Genomic DNA, 8,846 nt, shown 5'->3' with positions numbered 1-8,846 from the left:
GTATACATACCACAGTTTGGGAACCACTGTTGCTTACTTTACTTCATCTGTGATGGGTGGCAATAGTGAGAACTTGTGGGTGTGTGCATGAGGGCATGTGTTGCGTGCGTGTCCTTATGGCTTGTGTGAATGACACACCATAATTATGATTATTTTGATTTTTTGTTTTATTTGACTGTATCTACTCTGTTGTTCTGCTGTTCTATGTTGTTTGGACATGATCCTGAGGACCCCCATGAAAACGAGATGTCTCATCTCATGAGGTTGATCCTCTAATAAATAAATGTTTATACTATAAATGTTCCCTCCTGGTGGAATGACCTCCCCAACTCAATCCGAGCAGCTGAGTCCTTAGCCATCTTCAAGAATCGGCTTAAAACCCATGTCTTCCATCTTTATTTGACCTTTTAACTTTAGCACTCACTATTCTACATTATTCTATTCTATTCTATTCTTTAAAAAAAAAATCTAACTACCTTTCTAATCTTTTTGTATTCTAATTTCTTTTCATTTTTTATACAATTATAAAAAAAACCTCATAACACTAGCTTGCTCTATTCTTTTTCTATTCTGTTTTTTCTTTTTATTTATTATATTATTTAAAAGCCCTAAACAACATTTATTTAATGCTATCTGTGTTATATTTCATCTGCAACAGCAATGTGAACTTTTATAAAAATAAATTTTTTCATTAACTTTAAATGCATAATTGTGCAGAAAATATGAGCAGAGTTCTCTGAATGGTGACCCATGGCTGACAGATCAACGTGCTACTTCGTTTCTCTCCGATATGGTAGGAAGTTAAATGAAATGAAATGTGGAGGATGTTAACTGTGACACGATGATTGACAGGCCAGTTTACAGTGTAACTGTGTGACAGAGCGTTCCGTTAAATACTCAACTGTATGATGTTATAGTATGTCCCAAAGCTTGCCTACTCTTATACTACACACTCAAAAGTCTGTAAATTTCTTCACCAAAAAGTACATACTTTAAGGGCGTAGTGGAAGTAGGCACATTGGGAAGCAGAATCAGTCCTAGATCAAGGTCTTAATCAAGGTCTTAATCCGAAAGCCCTAAAATGCTCTCTACGAAGGCAGCATTCCAAGGCAAGAACTCATCAAGGCACATCCGAATCTAAATTCTGCTTTCTGTCTCCAGAGGTACATTCTTCTGATCTAATTTTGAAGGCAGCATAGATGTATCCATTGCTTCCTTTGATATCCCACAATCCTCTGTGTTCCATTCCATGACTGTTGAGCCAAAAAATAAAGGCTGCATCCGAAAACTTAGGCAGGTGACATGCTATGCCGTATCAGGCAAAGACTTTGCAGGCAGCATTTTGCATGAAGGCACCTCATGAATCTGATTTTGGACAGGCTTCTGAGGCAGAGTAATGGTTTAATGATCAACAGCAAAATATAGAGAGCTTTGGTGATAACTAAGTGGATATTTCATTACTGCAATATTAATATCTCGCTAGAAATGACATAAAAAGTGGAAAACGTAGATCAAAAACATACATTTACACACAAATTGAACACCGATGGCTACTTTCAGACACCGTCTTTATTTTTTGGCTTAACTGTCACAGAATGGAACAGACAGGATTGTGGGATATCAAAGGCAGCAAAGGGTACATCTTTGCTGCCTTCAAAAACCGGTCAGATGAAGGCATCTCAGGAGACAGGAACTGAAGCTAACATTGAATTCGGATGTGCCTTGATGCCTTCCTGCCTTGGAATGTATCCTCCTTTTCAAATGCAGCCAAAGATAGCATCTGAAGGTTGTGTTTGGTGGTCAATTTGTGTGTAAATATATATTTCTGCCTATCTTTTTGACATTTTGATGTTATTTCTAGCAAGAAATTAGTATTCTATTAATTAAATATTCACTTAGTTATTACCAAAACTCGTTCTGTTTTATTGTAGATCATTAAACGGTTATGCTGCCTCTGAAACCTGTCCATAATCACTGTCATGAGATGCCTTCGTGCAAAATGCTGCCTACAAAGTCATTGCCTCATACAGCAGCGAGGCAGCAAGTCAGCGGCCTAAGCTTTCAGATGCAGCCTAGGTATACTAGAAACTTCCAGGCAGGTGTAGAGGTAAGTTGGAGCTGAACTCTGTAGAACAGTGGCCCTCCAGAATGGAGTTTGGACACTCATGACAATGAGGAACTTACACAGCGTCCCCTTGGAATTATAAGGTTCTATCTGCATTCCGAGTAGTTTTGAGATATTGAGGTTCAGAGTCAATCTATCACATAATGTAAATAAATTGTCACAGAATAACAATATGGGAATAACCCAATTTTCAACTAAAATGTCAGATAGAACCTAATAATCCACGGTGGACTAAAATTGTAGTGAATTTGCTTTCACCAATCTAGGGAGGAAAAGTAGCTTAGTGATGGTTACATATGTCACCAATGACATTGTGATTTTTGAATCATGGGTCACTTAAAGGGTTAGTTCAACCAAAGAGGAAAATTATGTCATTTATGACTCACCCTCACCCTTTTATGACTTATGTCATTCCAAACACGTAAGACCTCCGTTCATCTTCGGAACACAGTTTAAGATATTTTAGATTTAGTCCGAGAGCTCTCAGTCCTTCCATTGAAACTGTGTGTACGGTATTCTGTCCATGTCCAGAAAGGTAAGAAAAACATCTTCAAAGCTGTCCATGTGACATCAGAGGGTCCGTTAGAATTTTTTGAAGCATTGAAAATACATTTTGGTCCAAAAAAGGCAAAAACTACTACTTTATTCAGCATTGTCTTCTCTTCCGGGTCTGTTGTGAGTGCATTCTCTGCAGTGTAGTGATATCCGGTTCGCAAACTAATCACTCGATGTAACCGGATCTTCTTGAACCAGTCCACCAAATCGAACTGAATCGTTTGAAACAGTTCGCATCTCCAATAAACATTAATCCGCAAATGACTTAAGCTGTTAACTTTTTTAATGTGGCTGACACTCCCTCCGAGTTCAAACAAACCAATAACCCGGAGTAATTCATGTAATCAAACAGTACACTGACTGAACTGCTGTGAAGAGAGAACTGAAGATGAACACCGAGCCGAGCCAGATAAGGAACGAAAGGCTGCCACATATACTAGGATATGCCCCGTCCAGTAGCTCTTGTAAAAGGGGTCAGCACATGGGACACATCACAAGAGTATGGGTCCTTGTTTTTCGTGCTGCACACCAGTCAGAAAAGACTGACCATTTAAGCGCATAGCGGTGTCTTGTCGATGGGACTCTAGCCTCCAAAATGGTATTAGTCACACTTGTGTGGAGGTGTACCTGGACAGGGATGCCAAATCATGCCCCTCATTTGCTAGTGAGGATTTTCGTCCTCAGTGGTATCGGTCAGGGGGCTGCCAACAGCTACTATATTTGTTTCTTCAGTGTGGGGCCACCAGGAGGAGCAAACATCTGTCTTCCCTTACCGTCTGATGACCTGGAGAAGCAGGGCAGCCGAAGGAAGGACACACAGGTGAGTGCTGGGCCAGTTGTGGGCCAGGAAAACTCTCTGATTTGAAAGTAAATTGGGCAGTGAAAGTTGCATTCTGAGGCTAAGTGGTCTACCTTTGACTTCCCAAAGACAGAACAGATTTTTTTAACTGATTAGGGGTGAAGTTTCTTCTGAAGTTTCATTGCCCCTGGACAGCATGTCTGCTCCCTGGTTCAGTCTGCCCTGCACATGTGCTTCTGTCATCAAGAGGAGTTTGCCTGTGCCCATAAAAAGGAGGCGTCTAGCCAACCTGTGAAGGGAGCATGACCTGAGACGGCCTTGGTGATATATAGAGGCCGCCACAGCAGGATGTGTGATTGAAACAGGTGAGGGGTTTTCCAAGGGGCCACAGCTTTGATTCATTGATTGGTTACACTGAAGTAAAAATGTCCCAGGTGCCAAACAGGACATGGGCTTTGAGCCAGTACAATCCTGACCTGCTTTTCCCTAGAGGAACCATTTCCTTTAGGAAGCAGAGTTGCACTTCAGATTGGAGAACATGAGCATTGTTGTCCTGTACCTGAGTTTGAGCAATGCCTCTGAAATGAGTTAGCCTGTGAGATAACTGGAGCAAGGAACCTCATTCTACGATGACTTCTGAGTTGCAGTGAAGCCCTTTACAAATCTGCTTGGGTCTTGGCAGGTAGAGGTGTGTAGCGACGACCTCTTCTCTAAGGGGGAGCTTGCCATACCCTATTGCTTCAGTGTCATCAACAGAGGTGAGGCCAGAAGAATTAGACTATTGGATGAGTAGAGGCGCAAAACACCTCAGTGAGTTCATCATGAATTTCCAGGGAATAAAATGGTACTGGTCTCTAGCAGGAGATTCACTGATGACAGCCCAGTGGGCATCATTCATCTAAATGGCTACGGACAGGCTCTTCCGGAGCTGACCATTTTAAAATGAGATTCTTCGACAGCCTGGTGAGAATGCGAATCAATTCTTCTCCACCGACCCATAATAAGCCATTGGGGAGAAGAGTGTCAGGATTCTCTCCAGAGCATGCCCAATCCTACAAATCTGAAGCTGTCAGTGATATAAAATCATCAGTGGCAGCATTATTCTCCTCTGATCCACCTAAAAGTTCAGACTGCTTGTTGTAGATGAAGGGTGCTGATCCTAACATGCAAAACACACTGGCGGTGTGCAGTGGAGAGAGTAAAGCATGCGGGACCTGTGCCGGCGTGAGATCACACGATTTCTTCCTCTGAGTCAGCTGGGAGGGGAGAAAAGTGAGAGTGGGAGGGGTGGGGCAACCTTCATTTAAGGTGATCCATGAGCGAGGCAGGGCCAGACTCATGTTCTCGCAGTGAGTTCAGTCTGTCTCATTGAGTGGACCCTCAGCGAGGGCGGGGTCCATGCAAGTGGCACACCCAAATCTGAAGCTATCAGCGATGCAGAATCATCGATGACAGCATTCTCCTCTGATCCACCTAAAAGGATGAAACTGCTCATTGTAGACAAGAATTGCTGATCCTATTGCAAGACACACCGGCGGATCAAAGTTCTGTGGGGAGAGTCAGCATGTGCCAGTGTGAGATCACTCAAGCCCAGTTGCACATTATAGGGTGATACGGGAGTGGATTTTCAAACCCCTCCCATCCCACTCCCACAAAAAAAATCCCATCCCAATCCCACGAAAAAACAGGAGGAAAATCACGTTTTCCGGAAGTCTCAATCCCGGAAGAATGACTCCCATTCCCTCCCACTCCTGTGTTGTGTTTTTTGGCCGGAATCAGTCAGTTACAGTAAAAATACAGTTTAGATCACAGCATCTGTTGAATAAAAATTTAGTTTTTTGTTATTTTATTGAACTGAAAGTCAGCTTAAATGATGCACAGAGTGCATTGCACACACATTACATTTAATGTAAATCATCCATGCTAACACACACGTTTTCTATTTGAATTTCTTTCATTTAAAAGTACACATTTCACTCTCTATAAATATATTAGTAACACTTTATTTTACAGTCCTGTTCCTCGTGTACATACTATGTACTTATTATAGTAATTACAATAACTATGTAATACTAGGTACAAACCCTGAACCTACCCCATGTAGTTACCTTGTATTACCAGAAGTTTCTTAGATAAATACACTGCAAGTACACTATAAGTACATGTAAGTACACGTAAAAGAATGTGCAACCAATAAATTTATCATATAAGGAGTTTCAAAGTTTCTCGCTCAAGTTCGCTTGATCGAGACAGCAGAAAGTGCATCCATTATTTTACAGAAGTGCAACGTTTCGTTTTTGTTGTTCTGAGTGCACACAAATAAACGTAGAGTCTTTACATATTCCAAAAAAATTATGACTTTTATCTGTATGAACAAAAATGATTGGAGTATTTTAAGAGCAAGTGAATGCACCGGCAGCTCCATCTGTCCTGCAGACAGTGCTACTGTTCAGCTTCCACACTGTCCTAATCACGTGATTAATAGTGATTTTGTTTCTCATCTCACGGTGCTCACTTCATTGAAGAAGGTGTTCTGTGAGTGGAGAAAGGCAAGATTCATGCTCTCAGTGAGACATTTGCAACAATGTTGCAAGGAAATTTGCTTTAATAAATGCTGAAAAGCCACAGGGGAAGGCTTCTAGCAATTTTCTGCTGCTGGGGCTTCTTCTCATGGCAGCGAGCAGCAGGCTGAGCTTCTTGCTTTGGCTTCCTGCTTCAGAGTCCAGTGAGGAGAAGCTCTTCATCGCTAAAGGAGAAAAAGTTACAAAAAGGCCTCAGAGCCGACTCATATAGCAAATGGCTCCCCTACCCCATTTTGGCAGGTTCAAGCTCCATTGGTTCGTGCAGCTACACAAACAGGATCAAATCAGGCTTCAGTATCAGAGTTAACAGGAGTTTACCCATGTTTTAATGCCACAAGAGAGACCGTTAGAAAGGGAACTAGAACAAAGGAAACAGGAAAGTGATGACAAACTATAAGTCCAAAACAAAACAGAAATGTGACGCCTCTTTGAATCTTACATATAAATCTGTTCTTCATTACTGAGAGGTAATGTTAGCTCTCCTCAGGAAAGAACTTAGTTTTTAAGACAATAATCCTTATTTCTTATTTTAGAAGCAGTAAATTCAGAGGAATCTAATAAATAAATAATAAATATTTATTTATATGCTATTTATTGGAGAATATAATCATGCTTTGGGCTTTAGGCTTTATTTGAGGTCCATATTTTTATTGCAGATTTACAATATGTAGATTAACTAGTTGCAGTAGTGCAATCTTACATCCACAAGATGGGGACAGATTCGTCTCATTCAACAGATGTTCAAAACACTGACTCTCATTCCTTTCAACTGCTATGACTTTTTGGTCAGAAATGGACAGAGATGTATAAAGTACTAGAGAACCATACTTGAGTAAAAGTACAAGTGCTCTATCAAAAAAGTGACTTGAGTAGTAGTAAAAGTGCTCTTTAAGCACCACACTTAAGTAGAAGTACTAAAGTATTCAACATTTTTTGTACTTAAGTATTGCAAGTAGTCTATTTTAAAATTTACTACTCAAGTACTGAAAGTAAAAGTAGAAGTATTGTGTTATGTAGCTATTAAAGAAAGTAGTCAAAAGTTTGAACATATTGTTTTTACTATTTCAAATGATTAACCTAAAGGACAATCACAATTCCTTTGACTGTAACTTCTTGTAAACAAAAAAAACGGTTACTAGGGTTAGTTAGCCCAATTTGCAAAATTATGTCATTAATAACTTACCCTCATGTTGTTTCAAACCCGTAAGACATCAAGAGGGTCATTTAGAATTTTTTGAAGCATCGAAAATACATTTTGGTCCAAAAATAGCAAAAACTATGACTTTATTCAGCATTGTCTTCTCTTACGTGTCTGTTGTAAGACAGTTAAAAACAAAGCAGTTTGTGATATCTGGTTCGCGAACGAATCATTCGATGTAACCGGATCTTTTTGAAACAGTCCACCAAATCGAACGGAATCGTTTTAAACAGTTCCCGTCTCCAATACGCATTAATCCACAGATGAATTAAGCTTAATTTGTTTAATGTGTCTGACACTCCCTCTGAGTTAAAACAAACCAATATCCCGGAGTAATTCATTGACTCAAACAGTACACTGACTGAACTGATGTGAAGAGAGAACTGAAGATGAACACCGAGCCGAGCCAGATAATGACTCGTTCACGAGTAAAGAACCGTTTCTGTCAGACGCGTCCGAATCGTGAACCGAGGAGCTGATGATACTGCGCATGTGTGATTTAGCGTGAAGCAAACCGACACACAGAGCGTCTGAAACCGAACTGATTCTTTTGGTGATTGATTCTGAACTGATTATGTGTCAATGTTATGAGCCCATGTGCAGTCAACGCCAATGACGCCATTGCATCGAGCGCAAAAGAATCGGTGAACTGTTTTCTTCAACTGGTTTATTGAATCGAACTGTCAGAAAGAACTAACGTTACTGGTCATCCGAAAACCTATGCAACCGGTTCTTGACTCGTGAACGAGTCATTATCTGGCTCGGCTCGGTGTTCATCTCTCTCTTCACAGCAGTTCAGTCAGCACGCGCAGTCTCGCTTGATTCGCTTAATGATGTGCCAGCTTCATCAAACCTGCCATCTACAGTTCTGGCAGTGGTGTAATGGAATGATTCGTAACATTATTATAATTGTAACGAGTAACGATGCAGCACATAAAAAAAATATCGGAGTAAAAGTATTAAACTCAGCGAAAATATGTACCGAAGTAAAAGTGGAAGTAGAAGAAAAAAATAATACTCTAGTAAAGTACAGAGACCGCCTTTTAGTAAGTACAGTAGTGAAGTAGTTCTACTTCGTTACTATACATCTCTGGAAATGGAGGATGAGAACTTCTTTTGACCTTCCAACCGAAGATGTAACAATTTATTTTAAAAGGATATTTTTTAATTACATCACTTATGTGCAATAAATATATTATATTCAGTGGGGGGACTTTATATGGGGGGGGGGGGTATATATTAATGACCCCTTGTGTTTGATAAAAAAGAGAGAGAGAGAGAATGAGCTAATTGCTTAACTGTATAAAACTCTGGTGTTTTGAGTGGTAATTGGATTTTGAATCAACTTAAACGCCTATGATTGCCAATGGCTACATTCTGCATTGCCAGTCACAAAAAAAACTAACAAAACACAGACACACACACACACACAAAGCTAACCATAGACACAAATATTGTTTCATTGAAGGAACTGTGTTTCATTATTATATCCATTGCCATGTGATGTCCAAAAAACAACAAAGTTGTTTCAAGCTATAGAGTACAGAAATGATGTTACAGGCCTTCATATAGGCTACTGCTATGTGA

The sequence above is a fragment of the Carassius auratus genome, chromosome 31 (genome assembly GCF_003368295.1).
Source record: "Carassius auratus strain Wakin chromosome 31, ASM336829v1, whole genome shotgun sequence".
In the NCBI taxonomy this organism is placed as follows: Eukaryota; Metazoa; Chordata; class Actinopteri; order Cypriniformes; family Cyprinidae; genus Carassius; species Carassius auratus.
Note: the sequence above shows the minus strand (reverse complement) of the source record.